The sequence below is a fragment of the Pelobates fuscus genome, chromosome 3, assembly GCF_036172605.1.
Source record: "Pelobates fuscus isolate aPelFus1 chromosome 3, aPelFus1.pri, whole genome shotgun sequence".
NCBI classification, from domain to species: Eukaryota; Metazoa; Chordata; class Amphibia; order Anura; family Pelobatidae; genus Pelobates; species Pelobates fuscus.
Window position 1 is genome coordinate 44,987,263 of NC_086319.1, and position 17,508 is coordinate 45,004,770.

The window sequence follows — 17,508 nt, forward strand, 5'->3', positions numbered from 1 at the left end:
AGGTCACTATAATAAACTATATACCTTGTGAAGGTCTCTGTGTATATTCTAGCAGGCACAGTGAAGGGGACATAACCCGTTAATGTCCGGAAGGGACAGAGAATGCTTTATTGTGTGAGAAGTGAGAACGGACCTCTGTGAGGTTATTTCAGAGGGCTTATTAGGTTTTAGACAACGTAGTGCGCTGATGTGGACATAATCCGAGCAGGTTACCCCAGTATTAGTGGGTCCTACTTTAATCATGAAGTGGGAAATAAATATGCCCACTACAAAATATACTACTTAAACTGCTTTAAGAGACACTTCTGCAATATGCACTTTTCTGGTCATTTCTAACTGGGCATCAGGAATGGGGGTGTGAGGATTAGTGTATTGGATCAGTGTGAAGCAGTGGTGGGCTTATAAACAGTATGGTCATATGGAGTGACTAAATCCCCTATTTTAAAAGATCAGTGAGTTTTTTAAATTTTAAAATATTTTGTTCTTTAGAGTAGCAGCGCTAAGAAATGCATATTATGTCTGTGCCCTAATTCAATCTTTGCTCTTTTAATTTAGACACCTCTTTGGCTGATATGACCAAGTAATGTATCTCGGAGACAGGATATGTATGAAATATCAATTTCTTTAATTGAAATAGATGATGATCTCTTTGAATTCCAAGTTTGGAATAGCTGATCTAGCAGAGGCCTGACCCTTTTTGCTGATGTCACCCACCCTATATATTATTGTGTAACCAAGACATTGGTCTCATCTGGGTCATGCATTATTTGTAAAGAAATTTACTGCAGCCGGATGGGGCAAAATCCATCTAACTGTACCATACCTTGCCGTACACCAACAATTAATTTGCCCATGTTTCTCTTGTTTGTAAATCCATAATCTGTTAAATTTTTTCCCCATTACTATTTTTTTTTTTTTTTTGAGATATTACACAAATTACATGCAGAACGTAGCATGTCTGTAATGGCTCAAAGTCGATTTTAAAATGTATGAGTAGCACGGGTTTTGATTTTTAATTAATTTTATTCTTTATTATTTTAAGCTCTGCAAACCGTAGGGCGTGCCAGACTGAGAATGGGAAGGATTGTAGGATGATCAGAGATGTTTCAGGTTACTCTACCCCAGATTGTTTAGTTATTTTGAAGATCATCGCTGCAATTCTGGGATAGGTTCTCCATATATATGTGTTATATCCTATTGATTAACCAGTTTCTAGAAAGCTCCCAATGCAGTTTTTGAGTTCTGATTTCTTGTCATTGTCCACTGAAGATCTGCAGGTTCTGTTTGAAATCTCACCTGTCTGCTAGATAAACATATGATTTAATAAATGCAGAACATCTAATATCCATGGGTCGGGCTTTATCTGCTAGGATTCCTGCAAGTGTGACACCACCTTATCATAAGAGTAATGTGCCATAAAACCTGTTTACTTATAAGGCTGCTTATCATTCCATGTAGAGGAAACAAAGTAATTATTGTTAAAGTCCTTTAAAAGATAAGTTATCTTTTGCTCCTGTGAGTTATTGAGCAGAGGATAGTGTGACTTTGTAACTGTATTAGGTCGGTGATTATTTGGCATACATTGTTCCTCCGTACCAGCGTGGCTCTAATTAAAGGAGCACAGTGAGACGCAAAAATAAATGATATAAATATGAGAGCACCAAGAGGACTGCGTAATTCCAGAATTCCAAGCTTGACATGCAAATGAGATAACCAATAGGCATTGTGTTTCCGACTTCATGCTGCATTTCTTCAGATACCCGTAGCAATTGATACCATGCTGTGGATATGATATTGCTTTTTCTCACTCCTCTGGGTGGTGTATTGTGTATTCCTCATTCTCTTGTCCTCTACCAGTTTGAAGGTTCTGCACGTGTATTAGCTGTTCCTAAACCTGCAGTCTTCTAAACCGATGTCAAACTTGAAATTTGCTGACGCCAATCTCCCAACATGTGGATTACAACCCACAGCGCTCGTAGCACAACTGGGACTTACTACTGCCTTCACTTTCCATGTTGTGCTAAACTCCCTTTTCAGCCACAAAAAGGCTTGCGAGAAATATGTACGTTTCTCAAGCTTTTTTGTGAATGTAGAGCTGCTGATAGTCCGATAGTCTCAGCTGATGCTCTCAGCCAATCTGTAGTGTACAGCCTGAGACTTCCTGTTTCAAGACTCTGCCTGTAGTCTTCTTTGTTATTCTCTGTTTGGGACTCATCCCCAAGCAGGGAAAATATTGTTTATGATGTTGGCACACTGGCTTTATTGCTGGCATAGAAACATAGCGACGTCACTCCATTCCTATACTCTCTCCAGCGCTAGAAGTGCCAGCTAGGGAGTTTTCATAACAAACACCGCGCATGCACTGTTCCTATGGATGGAAAGTAAAGGGACCTCCTGTGGGAGGTCTTTTCTGCTCTTCCTTGTCAGTCAAGGAAGTAGATTTTTCTCCTAATCTACACATTTTCTCCTCACTCAAATTATCATAAGTATTATGGTCACTCTAAGCTCCATCATAACATCTCATTGCAAAGGTTAATAGTAGTGCAAAGAGAACACTGCTTAATGTATCAGTGTCTTAAAACTGCAGTGATTGTTGAAAATAACTGCGAAAAAAAACGGATTCCTGGATTGGTAATGCTAAATGGAAAATTCTGCTTCCTCCTTTACAGTCAAAAATGTCTCTAGCTTGTTCTTGTGTTGCGTGCTACCAGTGTATGCTCTGTTGACAACTTAAAACAATGAATAGGTTGGTGGCTGTGTTCTGTTTATTAAAGGAACACACAAACATATATTCCTGACCCTATAGTATTAAACCCATTCCCATAGGGAAAGCATTGGCTTGGCTAAAATCTACATGGAGGTGGGATGGGGCGGGGCCAAACACTATTTGGCCAATCGGCACTTGAATTAATGCATCTCTATGAGGAAAAATCAGCATCCCCATGCAGAGCGTGGAGACACTGAACGGCAGTGCTGCCTGCTGTGCAGTTCTACCCTAGAAACCATCTCCTGTGGCCACTTGGAGGTGTCCCTGGGGGAAATGTAAACACTGCATATTCTCTGAAAAGGCAGTGTTTGCATGAAAATGCCTGAAGGCAATGATTATACTCATCAGAACAACTACATTAAGCTGTAGTTGTTGTGGTGACTGTAGTGTCCCTTTAAGCCATTTCAACCATCCTGTGTGATGAGTTGAACTGTGCGGCTTAGTACATATCCCATATATACCTGCCAGAAAGCAGACTAGAACTAGACTTGAATAAGAAGATTGGGGTCAGTACCTGGTTTGGAAAGTGCTTGGGACTTGCTTGGCAAATGCTGCAGTTTTAATAACTGTAAAAAAAAAACCAAAAAGCATAGTTTACCTTTACATTTTATTTAATGTGTTATATAATGCATTACAAATAGGCAGGAGGGGCACTTATTGTCATTTTTATAATCCAATAATTTCCTAATAAAATTGCTCCTACTCCGGTGGGATACTGGCAGTGAAGGAGTGGAGCTATCAAGTTTGCTGTACTGTCTGTGGTCTGGTTTCTTTCTGTTTCAACCCATGCATAACAACTGTCAAGAAAGAATCATTACATTTTCCATTTCCATGGGCTTCCTGAGGAGCGCTTCCTCTAGTGATGGATTTTTCTTTTCCTGCTGGGAATATTGTACTTTTATGTTTATTTTTGTCCTCTTTTATTTCAGCCTTATCAAATCTAGTACTATCGAAGTTTCTTTGCTATGGCTACTATGACGTGAACTCGTACCTTGAATTAGAATCTCGTTTGCCGCTCACTGAGCCATAAGTCAGAATAAACAGCAGTACACAATTAAATTGTTTTAACCCTCAAGCTGCTTTGTACATTGTTTATTCCTAAACAGACTGGTAGATTTGGTTGATGTACGTTTTGCTCCTCTGCTTTCGTGTTTGTGTGTGTGTTTGTGTGTACGTGAGCGCATGCCTTTTGTGTCCAAGATCCTTGAAAGACTTGTGCATGTGAGATTGACAAACTTCCTCGAGTCCAGTTCTCTGCTCGACCCACTTCAGTCTGGTTTCCGCGCTCCGCACTCTGTGGAAAAGGCTCTGACCAAAGTATCAAACGATGTACTTGCTGCAAAATATCATGGTCACTACTCTATCCTAATGCTCCTTGACCTTTCCGCTGCTTTTGATACTGTTCAACAGCTTCTTCTCATCCTCCGTAATCTCGGTCTACGAGATATTGCTCTCTCCTGGTGGTACTCCTACTTCACCCAGCGTTTTTTTAGTGTCTCTTTCTCTGGCTGTGCCTCTTCATCCCAACCTCTCTCTGTTGGTGTCCCCCAGGGTTAAATTCTTGGTCCCCTACTGTTCTCTATACTGTCTCCTTTGGTAAATCATCAGCTCCTTTGGCATTTGGTATCACTTCTATGTGGATGACACGCAAATCTATCTCTCCTCCCCTGATATCTCCCCCCGCTCTTGACTAGTGTCTCTGACTGCCTCTCTGCTATTTCTAACTAGATTGCTGCCTACTTCCTTAAGCTCAACTTGTCCAAAACTCAACTTCTGATCTTTCCTCCCTCAAGTGTTGCTACTCCTGTTTCTGTCTCCCTCCACGTTAATGGTGCTACCATCCGCTCCACCACGCAGGCTCGTTGCCTATGTGTTCTCTTTGACTCCAACCTCTCCTTCACCACTCATATCCAGTTAATCGCCAAATCCTGCAGCTTCCATCTCAAAAACATTGCGCGCATCCGCTCCTACATAACGCCAGGTGCGGCTAAGGTGCTGGTCCATGCGACTTTCCTCTTGACTTGACTACTGCAATCCGCTTCTCAATGATATTACATGTTTACAACTTGCCCCATTGCAGTCTATAATGAATGCAGTGGCGAGGCTCATCTTCCTGTGCGTCTGCACCTCCCATGCCTCACCCCTCTGTCAGTCCCTGCATTGGCTTTCCGTAAGATATGAGGCTCAATATAAAATTCTGGTTCTTGCTATCAAATCCCTACATAATGCTACTCCTATCTATCCTCCCTATTACATAAGTATGTCCCCTACGGTCTGCTGAAGACCTGCGTCTATCCTCTGTTCATACTCCCACCTCTGATGCTCGCATACAAGACTTTTCTAAGGCTGCACCGTTCCTATGGAACTCCCTTTCCTTTTCCGAAAGACGCTCACCCAGTCTCCAATCCTTCAAAAAATCATTAACAATCCCACACACAGTCTTCAAATAATACTATTCTACCAATTTACTTCCATAATACTTCCCTTACCTTTTGTGTCACTTTACCCCACTCCCTCTAGCATGTATGGTTATTGAGCAGGGCCCTCAATCCCCTCTGTTCCTGTGGGTCAATCTTGTCTGGTTACAATTACATGTTTGTTAGTCCACCCATTGTAAAGCGCTACGGCATTTGTTGCTGCTATATAAATATAATAATAATAATAATACGCAAGAATGAACCATATATTATTGAAAAATAGTGCCATCAATGGAATCTGGCATCAGATTTCTATCAAATTACAATTTAAGGCACCCAGACCAACTCATGTCAGTGAAGTGGTCTGGGTGCAGTGGCCCTTTTGTTTTTAACCCTTCAATGCAAAACATTGCTGTTTATAGAAACTATAAAGTTTACGTTAAAGGGTTAAATATACCTTTAGTGGTTGTCTTCCACGCGGCCTCTAGCGGCGCTTCTGCCTCCATAACAGACTCAAACTCTGCCCTGTTATCAAATGCTGCTCATAGTAACATTTGATTGGACGAGTGAGTTGTTTTACCGTGCATGTTGATCTCATCCCCAGTGCTTCTCTTTGAGAAGCATTGTATTGGACGAGAAACCCATGGTTTGGTTGCATAAAATGAGCCTTGCAGTTGGTGGAAATAAAATCACAAAAATTGAATATAAATGTCACCTGATACTTCCCAGCTTGTCCAGTCTTGCTAATTTGTGTAAAATATATTTATAGGTGCAGTGCACTGTTACTTGTGAACAAAATTAAGATACAGGGAGAAAAGAAATAGGGCAAAATTGATCTTAATAAAGCTATGGCTAACCATAGTTGCTGCATTTGCTGCAAATTCACAGGCTGTGCAGCTTCTGCAGTGCGCTAACAAGAAACCATTGAGTGACTCTGCTTACTTTACGTTCTATAGCACTCAAAAGAAAATTCAAAAAGTCAACACAAGTATCTGTAATTAACTTACACATTGCCTCTGATATGTGTCAGTGCCAGAACTGCCTGCCCCTTCCGTGTTGGCAGAGTATCACGGGACAGGCACTTCTGAAACATCTGGGGAGTCTAGATTATCCACCACTATCTCAATGTTTTTGACATAGTGGGGGTTTGGTAATAAAAAACATACACTTGCTATTCTGGCACTTTTTCTGCTTGCACCTATTTACTCCCTTATTTGTTGTAAAGTATTTCTTACCGACCATCATTTTAGTTGTTTGCTCCCCTCGTCCCCCCCAACGTGCCACTTTTATTGTATTAAAGAGATGCATCAGACAGACGTTAGCAGCTTTTACTCTTTTAATTATTTATTTTATAATTTCATGTATAAGAATCTGTAAGCTGTAATTAACACTTAAATTGTAAGGGGAAAAAAAGGCAAAACATCCTAAAGACAGGAAATTGTGGAGCTTCACATAAAAAGCAGATTTAAAAAAAAAAAAAGCACCAATGTGTAAAACGATAGTGAATGCAGTGCTTTTTATATATAACTCCCAATACAGTGAAGAATTGCATTTTGTTGAAGTGTTAATCTATTGCAAGATCCTGAACTTTCTGTATCATTGCGGACTGTTCTAGTCTGTTGGATTAGAATAAAGAATAAACCCTTTCAAAATAATTTTATTATACAGGAGAACTACTAGAATGCTTTTATCTTCTTTATATATTTTTTTTCTCTCCTCTCCCATACACTGATTAGAGTAATCAATCAAATCTTACTTTTTTTTTCCTTTTGGAGCTTATGGAAGATACTCTTGGGAGACCCAATTTCTACTGTGCACAATATCTAGACATCTCTATTTAAAGATACATCATGCATGCCATTACTTTGCTGCCATGGACTCTTGTTTTTTTTTTTGTTACTCTTTACCACTTAAAGAGAAATTGGGGGAGATTTATCCAACTGTTCTGAAAAGTGATTGTTAAATTCTGGCATTATTGTGGTCCTGTTTATTAAGGTGTTTTAAAGTTGATCTTAAAAAGTGACTGGGTTCTTCATAAATTCTGCCAATTTTAACAGACATTTCCATTTTAGATGACCACAAAATTTAGGATGATGGTAAAAACAAACAGAGAAAGGGAAACAGAATCTTTTTTTTTTTTTTTTTCCCCTGTTAGAATTAGTAATCTTTCCAACACTTTTTCTATTAGGATTCCGCAAAAATAGAGTGTAATCAAAAATATGGTTAAAGCGTCACTGTCATTAAATTGTTATGAAATACTCAAATTGAAAGTGTTGGAATCTCAATGAAATGTCAACACAGTTAAAATATATACTTGGAAAAGTAGGGACCACTTTGTCGAAGTATTTTTCCTCCCTTTGACACTTTCTTGAGACTGGGTGGCGCTACCGCTGTCAAGAAGTGTTAATACCCCAACCGTCAACCGGGAATTGACTCTATCTATGGCGGTTCTTGTAGTGTCAATGCTGTACTCTGGCACATACATGAGACATCCGCTCCTGACTTTGAATGCTAGGAGAAAACGTGGACCATCCGGAAGATGATGGCGACTGCACCCCGTGGGACATGTTCAGGTAAGTTAAACTCCCCTCTTCCTTCCCCCTTGCCTCCAGATCCCCAGTGGCAATGTCACGTCAGAGGTCTTTGCTAATTATGCAGAGTCCCCAGAAGGTGACCGTTCTGCTTTAAGGCGAAAGTGGATGATCTTTCTCAATGAGTCTAAAATAAAAATTCCACTTGTTACAGACAATGTATATACCTGTTCAATGCATTGTCTTGAATATTATTTTATATTTAATTGTTGATATAGATGAACTATTTCTAGATCCGACATGGTTAATTTGTATCAAGCAGTGATGCGCCACTTTCTGACTTGAATAGTCTAATGGGTAATTCAGACACCAGTCGATGATTAAACACAGTATGACCTGGTTACTCATTATGTCCTCTAATAGACAATTGTACCCTTGTCGATTCCTAGAACTATCAGACATCATTTTCTTTATATTGTAAAGCCACTCCTGAGGTCGAGCTTTAGCATGACCCAAGCTGTTACAGGTAACAAAAGCTGTTTACACGTTATTTACTGAATTGCGTGATTCTTTGGATGTCTTTGTGATGTGAATTGCATGTTTATACTATTGGAATCTTTGTAAAAGGACACGTTCTAGGATATCTCTGCTTGAGGGCAAGTGTGTCCTTCCCGGTTTTGTTTTTTCCTTTGATAAACAAGAACGCAGAATGCAAGTGTAGCTTTATTTCCTAATTTGACTTTTCCTGATTGATTTTGTTCCACTTTCTGTTATTTCCATGTGGACCTTGTTTTGTATGAAGTTACATATTGCTTGTTGGGTTTAAGTATTTGCATTTAGGTAATTTAAACCTTATACTTACAGACTTTTTTTTGATGGTGCACTCTATTCATCCTCCCTGATCTTGCCTTGACACCAATAGCCTGGCCTTGAACTTAGGACTCAAATCCCCATCCTAGTAATTGATCATCAGTGATGGTCATGTTTCATCTTTTACCATGTAGCCTGCCTCGTTGGCCTCCCTGTGTGGATTTCCTGATAACACATTTTGGCATTTTCTTAAAACTGCATCTTTATTGGCCCAACCTTTGCTTTCATTTTAACAAGGAACGGCCTTTAAAGATTTATCGAATTACATCACAATCCCGTCTACTGTGAGAAAAGTGAGGAGAAGGAATAGAGGCACTGGGGAAGATTTCAGTGTGTTCTATTAACAAAAAAAAAAATTGTTCAAAGTAATAAAAGTTGGGCAGTCACCATGGAAACCAGTGAAAACCACCGTCTTCTGTTGGTTACTACCCCCTTTTACCTTTTTTACAGCACTTTTTAGAACAAATCACTTTGATAAATATTCCCCAATGTTTTGTTTTTCATCTTCTGCTTTCTCTACACTCTATCTTTCCTCTTTGACAAAACAAGTTCTGCAAAAATACATTATCATTATCATATTCTTCCCATATCAAAGTGATTATTTTGGTCAAGGCAATGTGAAGACGATAAACTTATTTTTTTAATTTTTTTTTTTTAATATGGGACGTTGCCTTTAAAATTGGGTAATAGTCTTTCATCCATTGAAGACCCACTGAAATAGCATGTGGACCCAATTGTGTCCTGACACAGAACCAAACTGTCTATTCTCTCAAAATTCTGATCTACACATTCGGTAAGTAATATGCACTTTGTTTAGCCAGAAGTAATCTAGTTATCCAGGTGACTTACCATAATTTAATTCACTATTCATCTGTTCTGTTACCATTGGAAAAGAGCTTGAAGTAGATTGCCTCCAAATCTGTTATCTCAAATTTGTTTTTGCAATCTCAAGTGATCAAAAACTGGTTTTGTTTGGTTTGTAATGTGTGCTGCTGTTTATGTGGTTTCTGCTAGTCTAGGTTAGTTTGTCTGAGATATGACTTTGATTAGTAGATTAACCTTCACCACTCGTTATCTATGAGAAGAAGCTCTTAAACAAGGGATAGCGATTTCTCAAGAGAAACCAGAAAAGTGAGATTCTCAAGCAACATGCTCTTAGGATATGTGATGTTTGGAGAGAATCCGTCCATATAACACAATGGGTTGTTGTACTATGATATGAAATTGACATGCTTAAGTTCTATGTTAACTTGTTTGTAATGGAGGGGGGAACATTATTGAAATAACAAAATAGGTTAATAAATAATGTAAAGGTCTACCTTTTCCTCTGAATTTTGAAGATGATCCACTACTACCTTTGCTTGCCAGATGCTATTGGAAATAGATTATTTATAAATGGCTTAACAGTCAAGCTGCTAAAGGGACACTCCAGACTAGGGATCGACCGATAGTAATATTTAAGGACCGATATTTTGGTTGTGTTTTGGGCGGATAACAGATAACTGGTAGCGATATTCATCCCCCCTCCCTGCCTTTTACCCGTGGCCTGGTAGCTGGATATTACATTCCCTCCTGTCCTGTTGCATTGCGCAGGCTGTCAGGTGGTTTTAAAAGCAAATTTCAATAATTATTAAAATAATGTGCATAATCTTAATGACTAGTTGTCTGCTATTAATTGTTCTTTGGCTGCAGCTATTGATTAGTATACAAGTAAAAATACTTTTTATTGGCACAGTAGGATTTCTGATGATGTAATGCAACACAGTTATGAAAATTTTGAATTCTTTTTTAATTTAACGTTAAGTCTAAAATTGCTTATAAAAGTTTTACAGGAATAGATGTAAGATTTGATTTTATAGTGGCCATAATGTAAGACGCCCACCATGGACTAATGAGTTTACTAGCTTACCCCGGGAACCAGAACACCCTATCTCCTGTTTGTGGAAGGTCCTCTCTCCAACTCTTGCAGACGTGGTATGCCGCGCAGAGCAATGTCGTGGTAACCACGGCAATGCTTTGACTGCCGGAGCCTTGCAAGAGTTGGAGAGAGGAGCTGAAGCCTCTGCCACCGCCCGCATTATTGGCAATATCGGCATCATTATAGGCAGATACTGATATTTGCCATAATGCTGAATATCAGCAGTAATATTGGCTAGACCGATAATTGGTCAATACATACTCCAGACCCCTAAAGCACTTCAGCTTTCCGAGGTGCTTTACGTGTGAAGCGTATCTTTTTTCTTTTTCCGTTTACAAAGTGCAGGTTTCAATAGTAGTTGTAACTTCTATAAATTAAACTTGTTATGCTCTGTCCACTGGCTATCAATCAAACATGTCAAATATAATTATTTTAGACACAGGGCAGTTTTGAGAACATTGGTTAAGTGCAATGCTGCACTTGGGGATTTCCCAGATTAATAAACTAATGACAAACTACTATTATGTACTCATGCATGTTACATTTCTTTATGTCCTCCAAGAGTGGAGGCACGTCTTTAATATTGTTTAGATTGGTCCAAGTCTGATGCTTTCTATAAATAATATGCAGTATCAATTCCTGTTTTAACAAGCTAACTGGCCCAAGTATCACATTCATTCTACTGCTTTTTTTTTTTGCAACTATAATTATGTGTAGAGGTGAACAATGTAACCGAGAAAGGTGGACAAACCTGCACTGTCACCATCTGGGGACTTTGCATAATTTTCACTGACGGTGACATCACCGCTGGTGGTCCGGTGGCCAGGAAGGGCAGGGAAAGGTAAGATTTTCTTACCTCAACCTGTCCCTCGCGAGCACCGCCATCTTTCTTCGGTCAATCCTCTCCTGATGAAGTGCCAGGAGCCAACATCACTACTGTACTCTTACACATGCACCATAATACAGCATTAAGATTTCTGGAGGATACTGTAAGACAGCGGGATTCTTCCCAGACAGAGCAAATTCCCTATTCACCGGTTGGGGGATTGACACTTCTTGATGGCGGTAGGCAGCTCCGCCCAGTGTCATTGAGTTTGAAAATCTACTGAGAGCAAGTAGTATACATTGTCTCAGTATATGTTTTGATTGGGTTGGAATAAATGGTGGTTTTAACACTAAAGGGTCAAGAGTACATGTTTGTGATACTGAACGTCTAGTGTTCCTTTAATGCAAGTGTTATGGTGCTTAATCCACACAGTTGCTTATATTGCAAAAATCATAATGAGGAATTTTGGCTTTCTAATCTGTCTAGTAGTTTAAATGACATGGGCTGAAAGAGCTGGGATGAAGCATGTTTGTTTGTTGTGAATGCTCACATATTTCAATGCAGCTTCTATTAGCTCAGTCACTTGTTCTAGGCCTTAGACCATGGTGGGCAAGCGTTTATGGAAAAGTCCATGCTCTAATGAAAAAAAAAAAAACCTTATGATTGGCTGAGTTTCTTTCTAATCTGGAAGGAGCACATTGAAAAATTTGAATACCGTACAAATGTAGAACCTTTAACTACGAGTTACTATATTTTTATGGCGGTTTGCCGTTCGTTTAGATTTCTCCAAAGTGTTTGAAATGCGTGTACTAAACCCCATGAAAGCATATGTGAAACAGAAAGGATCAGCTGATAAATACAGCATATACGTGTGTTTATTTTTTTTAGAAGTAAATAAGAGTGTGAGCTCTAATCAGATAAATCTGGTTACATTATCTCAAAAACTTGGAGCGATTTTGACAGTTTGTTTTCCTTGTAACAAGCATCATAGGCTAAAATTAGAATTTCTTGTCTCTGACTGTGGAAATGGTAGATGATCAAATGAAATCCCAGCATGTAATTGAGACACTCTGTATGTTGCATGCATATTTGGAATTTGTGTGTTTAGTTCGTAATGCCAGAATTTTGACAGCTGCGGTTAAAAACATTATCTGTAGACTGTACTTTCTGTGTGTGGATATAGATCATATATATGTGTGTGTGTGTGTGTGTGTATATATATATTCTAATGTAATAGAATAGCCAACATGGGCTTGGCACTCACATTCCTGCCCTGTTCTTGCCTCTGTGCTATTTCGTGCCCAATACAACATCCCAGAGAAAAACACAGCAACTTCTCACAGATTTTATTAGTTTTTTTTTTTTTTTTTTTTTTAAACAAAAAAACCCACCTAATCTAGGCAAAAATAAAGAGTGTTTAGTTACAATATCTGATCATACATTGCATAAGCCTGTCACAACATCAATGTACCCCATCTTTGGCAGATCCTACTCTATCAGCTTAATGAATGTTCTTATGAGATTAACCCACTTACTTGGGGGGAAAAATCCATCTGGGACTCTGCAGTACAAGGCAAAATAGGGCCCTGGAATGAGGCACCTGTGACAGAGAAGGGTGCAAGGACATGTGGGTGCATGATGACCAGCTGTGAAAATTCCAAGTTGGAAAACTGAAATGCACACCCTCCAAATAAGGTATTTTATCCCCCGGAGAGCCCAACACACCTATACATGGGTGGTATCACTGTACTCAGGAGATGTTGCTGAACACATAGTGGGGTGTTCTTTGGCAGTAACCCCCCTTAAAGTTCTCAGTACATGTATTCTTAAATTGCTATGTGTGTCAAAAAAAATCACCAATTATTTTTAATAATTTTTTTTACATTTGGCATAGATTGGTGGTAAAATGATTGCATGAAAAGAGTCAAAATACCCCAAGTTTAACCCCTTAAGGACCAAACTTCTGGAATAAAAGGGAATCATGACATGTCACACGTCATGTGTCCTTAAGGGGTTAAACCCTTAGGTTGCCTTCTTTTAAAATGTAAATACATACAAAGGGTTATTCAGGGATTCCTGACAAATACCAGTGTTACAATGTAACTGGCATTCATTTTGGAAAAAAAAAAAAAAGGTTTGGAAATCGCAAAGTGCTACTTGTACTTATAGCACTATAACTTTCCAAAGAAAGCTAAGAACATGTTAACATTGGGTATTTCTAAACTCAGGACAAAATGTAGAAATTATTTAGCATGGGTCTTTTTTTGGCAGTTGTAGATGCATAACATATTTTGGGGGTAAAAGTTAGAAAACGTTTTTTTTTTTTTTTTTTTTTACTTTGTTTTCATAATATTTGTTATAGTAAATTATATGATATAATGGTATCTTTAGAAAGACCAATTAATGGTGAGAAAAACGGTATATAATGTGTGGGTACAGTAAATGAGTACGAGGAACATAACAGCTAAACACAAACACCACAGAAATGTAAAAACAACCCTGGTCCCAAACGATAAGAAAATTGAAAAACTGCCTGGTCATTAAGGGGTTAATAAGCCGCTTATTGGTCACTATTTGTTCTTTTAGTGACTGTGGCAAACCTAGCAACTTCTGGATTGTAGTTACTAAAGGTTGTCCGTAGGCTGAATATATGCTGTGTAGGTTAAACTGTATATGTACCGTATTATGGCCGTTCGCATGCTGGCAGCCATACGCTGCCAGCATACAAACCCCTTTCGTTTGACGAAACACGGTTATCCAGGCCGTTCGCCATACGAATGCGGGCTCCCCAGGTAGACCACCCACTCACCAGTCGTGTGGCACCAATTAACCGATTGCAACAATGTTGCAATCGGTAATTAAGGGCTCCTAGGTGGCCGTCGTTCGGCTACCGACCATGCGGCGGTTGGCCATCTTGGATCCTTTGTCTCTGCAGCGGTGTTCGGTCCTCGAGAGCCTGGAACTGAAAACGGCTACTCAATGATCTGAACACCGCTGGACTTCCAGAGCGTTCGGGAGTTCCGCGTTCGGCACATTCTGTTCCCCATAGATGTTCGGTACTTTTAAACCGAACTCAATATTTTAATGTATTTTGTGCGGCGTTCGGTTAGTTTAGCTGGGATCGGAGCGGTATTCTCACTAAATGTGCCCGCCGACCCCAGCTATCTACCGAACGGTTATTCGTCTAAAAGCGAGTAAAATTGTATAAAATATGGATTTCTATATAAATTGTCGGTTTTGCTACACGAGGGGATAATCCACTTAATCGTCCATTTTAGTGGGAGTATCCCTCTCGTGCAGCAATGCCTGTTGGGATAATTACAATGCCTGATGGGAGAAATCCCCTGTAACATCTGTAAGGAAACCCCTTGCATGGGGAACTGCATAAATATGGAAGTCTGTGAATAAAGCAAGTTAGTTGACTCCCAGACTGTGTTTCGTCCGGTTATTGGGAGGATTGGGGAACTTGTCTTACTTTTCAGCGCTGACTGTGGATGTACCTGTGTAACCAGCGGATATCGGGGATTTTACTATTGCCCTCCGCTACAGTGACCCTTTCCAGTCCCTTTTGCTTACTTAAGTGTTTCTCCCTATACCTTTACCCTAATGTTACTTCAACTATTTGTACAGGTCAATATAGCATGGCTGAAAAAGGGACAGGCCCACTACTTGACCTATAACGCCAAAAGGAGGACTCTGTAAAAGTTTGAAAATACTCCAAACACACATAATAAAACTGTTCTAACGGCCGTTGTTTAACCCCTTAAGGACACATGACATGTGTGACATGTCATGATCCCCTTTTATTCCAGAAGTTTGGTCCTTAAGGGGTTAAAAAGTTCAGCGTTTCACACATTGTTTGTGTGAATATACAAAAATTGTTTGACACCTGCTCAGGCTGGATATGAGCAAATATTAAACTGAAATCACACGTTTTTGACATGCAGTAGTTGTCAGGCATGTATTTATTAACAAAGTCAATTTATGTTCAATCTAAACATTTTAGACGCACTACGATTTAAGTGTTAATCAAACGCTAAATGTTAGTTACTTTGTTACGAGACTGGTCCTCCCCAAATCGGTTAAAAAAAAAATAATAATAATAATTCTCTACCCACTTACGGGAACTTGACTGAGTCAATAATTCCTTGTCCTGAAGAAGGGGTCATTTTACAAGTAATTCTTATTTTAGCTGACGGACTGACATCTACTGTATTTAAAGTAAATTCGGTGCTCAAAACACAAAGTTTGGAGTGGGGGGAAAATTCCAAGCAATAATGACCACATTTGAACTCTGCTCCTTCTTAGTAAATATAAACTTTTGTGAAAGAATACATTACTGTTAAATATAAATGGTTTACCTCTAGTTTCTGTTTTGTATTGTTTATTTTAGTTTATTCATCCTCTGTAAGGACAAAGTTAACACAACACATTCCAAGCAAGTTGTTGACCTTTAAGAGGTTAATAACCTTTTAATAGTACATTGAAATCGTGACCATAACTTTTGTATGTTGTATAAAACTATAAATTATTTGTCACTGATTAGATACGTTTCTTGACCTGTGTAACTGCCATATGAAGGGCTTTTGAACAAACCGTTAACTGTCCAAAAATACTTGTTCTTGCCTCCCTTGCACTCTTTGCCACCCGGCAAATGCTCTTGTAGTGTTTTATAGGATTGAACATACAACAAATTATTGCTATCAGAGCAGTGACAGTTCCTGTTTTCCGGAAATAAATGGCATACAGTAGGAAATATATTTTTCTATTTATATCGTACTAACAAACTCCACAGCACTAAATGTGACAAGAAACATGAAGGATACTTAGCTAAAAACATATGTTAAGGGACACTCCAAGCACTATAACTGTAAGATGGATAGATCTGTGGCAGACATGTGTTTATTAACAAAGTTCATTATATATCTCCTGTAGTAAGTTGTAGGGCGTATATTGTTGCTTGGGGTGTCCCTTTAATAAATTAAGCTGGTTTTCCAAGTGTTTGCATTTGTTGATATAAATATTTCACAATTCTCTGGCACAAACTAATTTGTAGAGCTCCTCCCTCCGCGCTAGATGAAGCTGTGCAAACCAACCTACTAGGGCATTGTTTGGCGATTTATCACAATCACTTATTCAAATATATTCTATATATCTCGCAACATTTAAAATGGCTAAAGAGGGTGTTTTTTTAGGTTAGAAATGTGGCTGAGATGGGCTATTTCAGATCACTTTTAGGTAACTTTGTGACCTTCTGATGGCATTTGTACTGCAAATTGTATGGGTAATCTACCCTCACAGGTCTCAGTTTTGGGAGCATACACTTATTTTTGGCTGATGAAATTAAAAATCTATTTAGAACAAAGACAACATGTTTTATTTATGCAGGTTTATATTTCAGCACATTTACAATTTATGGATAAGAGTTTATAATTGTCAGGTGTTTTATTGCTGAGGAGCTTTTTTTTATACATTTCTCTGTCGTAATCTCCCTGCACAGATACTTTTACTATCCGCTATATGCAAGCTCTTCTGTGCCAGACACCAGAGGACTATACTTCATCTTCTGTTTGTGCTTTGTGTTCATGCTGGGTATCCAGCACTACCTCCTCTTACAGGCTCTGTGAAACAGGCCGGACCACAACTGCACGAATGCACCCTCACTAGATATGTGATTACTAAATAAAGCTCCTTCAACAAAAATTGAACAGAGCAGGTAAAGGAACACTATAGGGTCAGGAACACAAACATGTGTTCCTGACCCCATAGTGTTAGAAACACCATCTGGCCCCCCCTTGCCTTCCTAAATCTAAAATATTAAGTGTATTCAAGTCTGCAGCTGCTGACTCTGCTCCTGTCTGCCTCAGAGCTGCAAGCTGTCTGTTGACATAATCAGAAGTGGTGGTCTGAACCAATCACAATGCAGTGCTGCTCACTGTGCAGCACTGTCCAAGGAGGCACCTATAGCAGCCATTTAAAAAGTGGCCAGTGGAGTTATCACAAGGCTGTAATGTAAACACTGCATTGTCTCTGAAAAGGCCGTGTTTATAGCAGGGATCGACAAATCCCAGGCGCCATGGCGACTAGGATTTAAGACCTGGCATCTGGGATTTGTTAGCCCACTCAGCCCCTGAGTTGGTCGGCTGCCTATTAGTGGAGGCGGGGGGCCGGCCCGCTCA

The 17,508-nt window shown here is 39.3% G+C and overlaps 1 protein-coding gene across 3 annotated transcripts in view; it reads left to right on the forward strand.

Annotated features, from left to right (window-relative positions):
* The window catches only part of OSBPL8 (oxysterol binding protein like 8), a 246,460-nt gene that overhangs the window by 94,101 nt on the left and 134,851 nt on the right, over window positions 1–17,508 (forward strand). Inside the window, exon 1 of one of the 3 annotated variants that reach the window (XM_063446992.1) lies at window positions 8,193–8,241. The exons of the other annotated variants lie outside the window; for them this stretch is intronic. The gene's annotated coding sequence lies outside the window, so the exon portion shown is untranslated. Of the gene's footprint in view, window positions 1–8,192; window positions 8,242–17,508 lie in introns of those variants that run through there. 3 annotated transcript variants of the gene reach the window in all.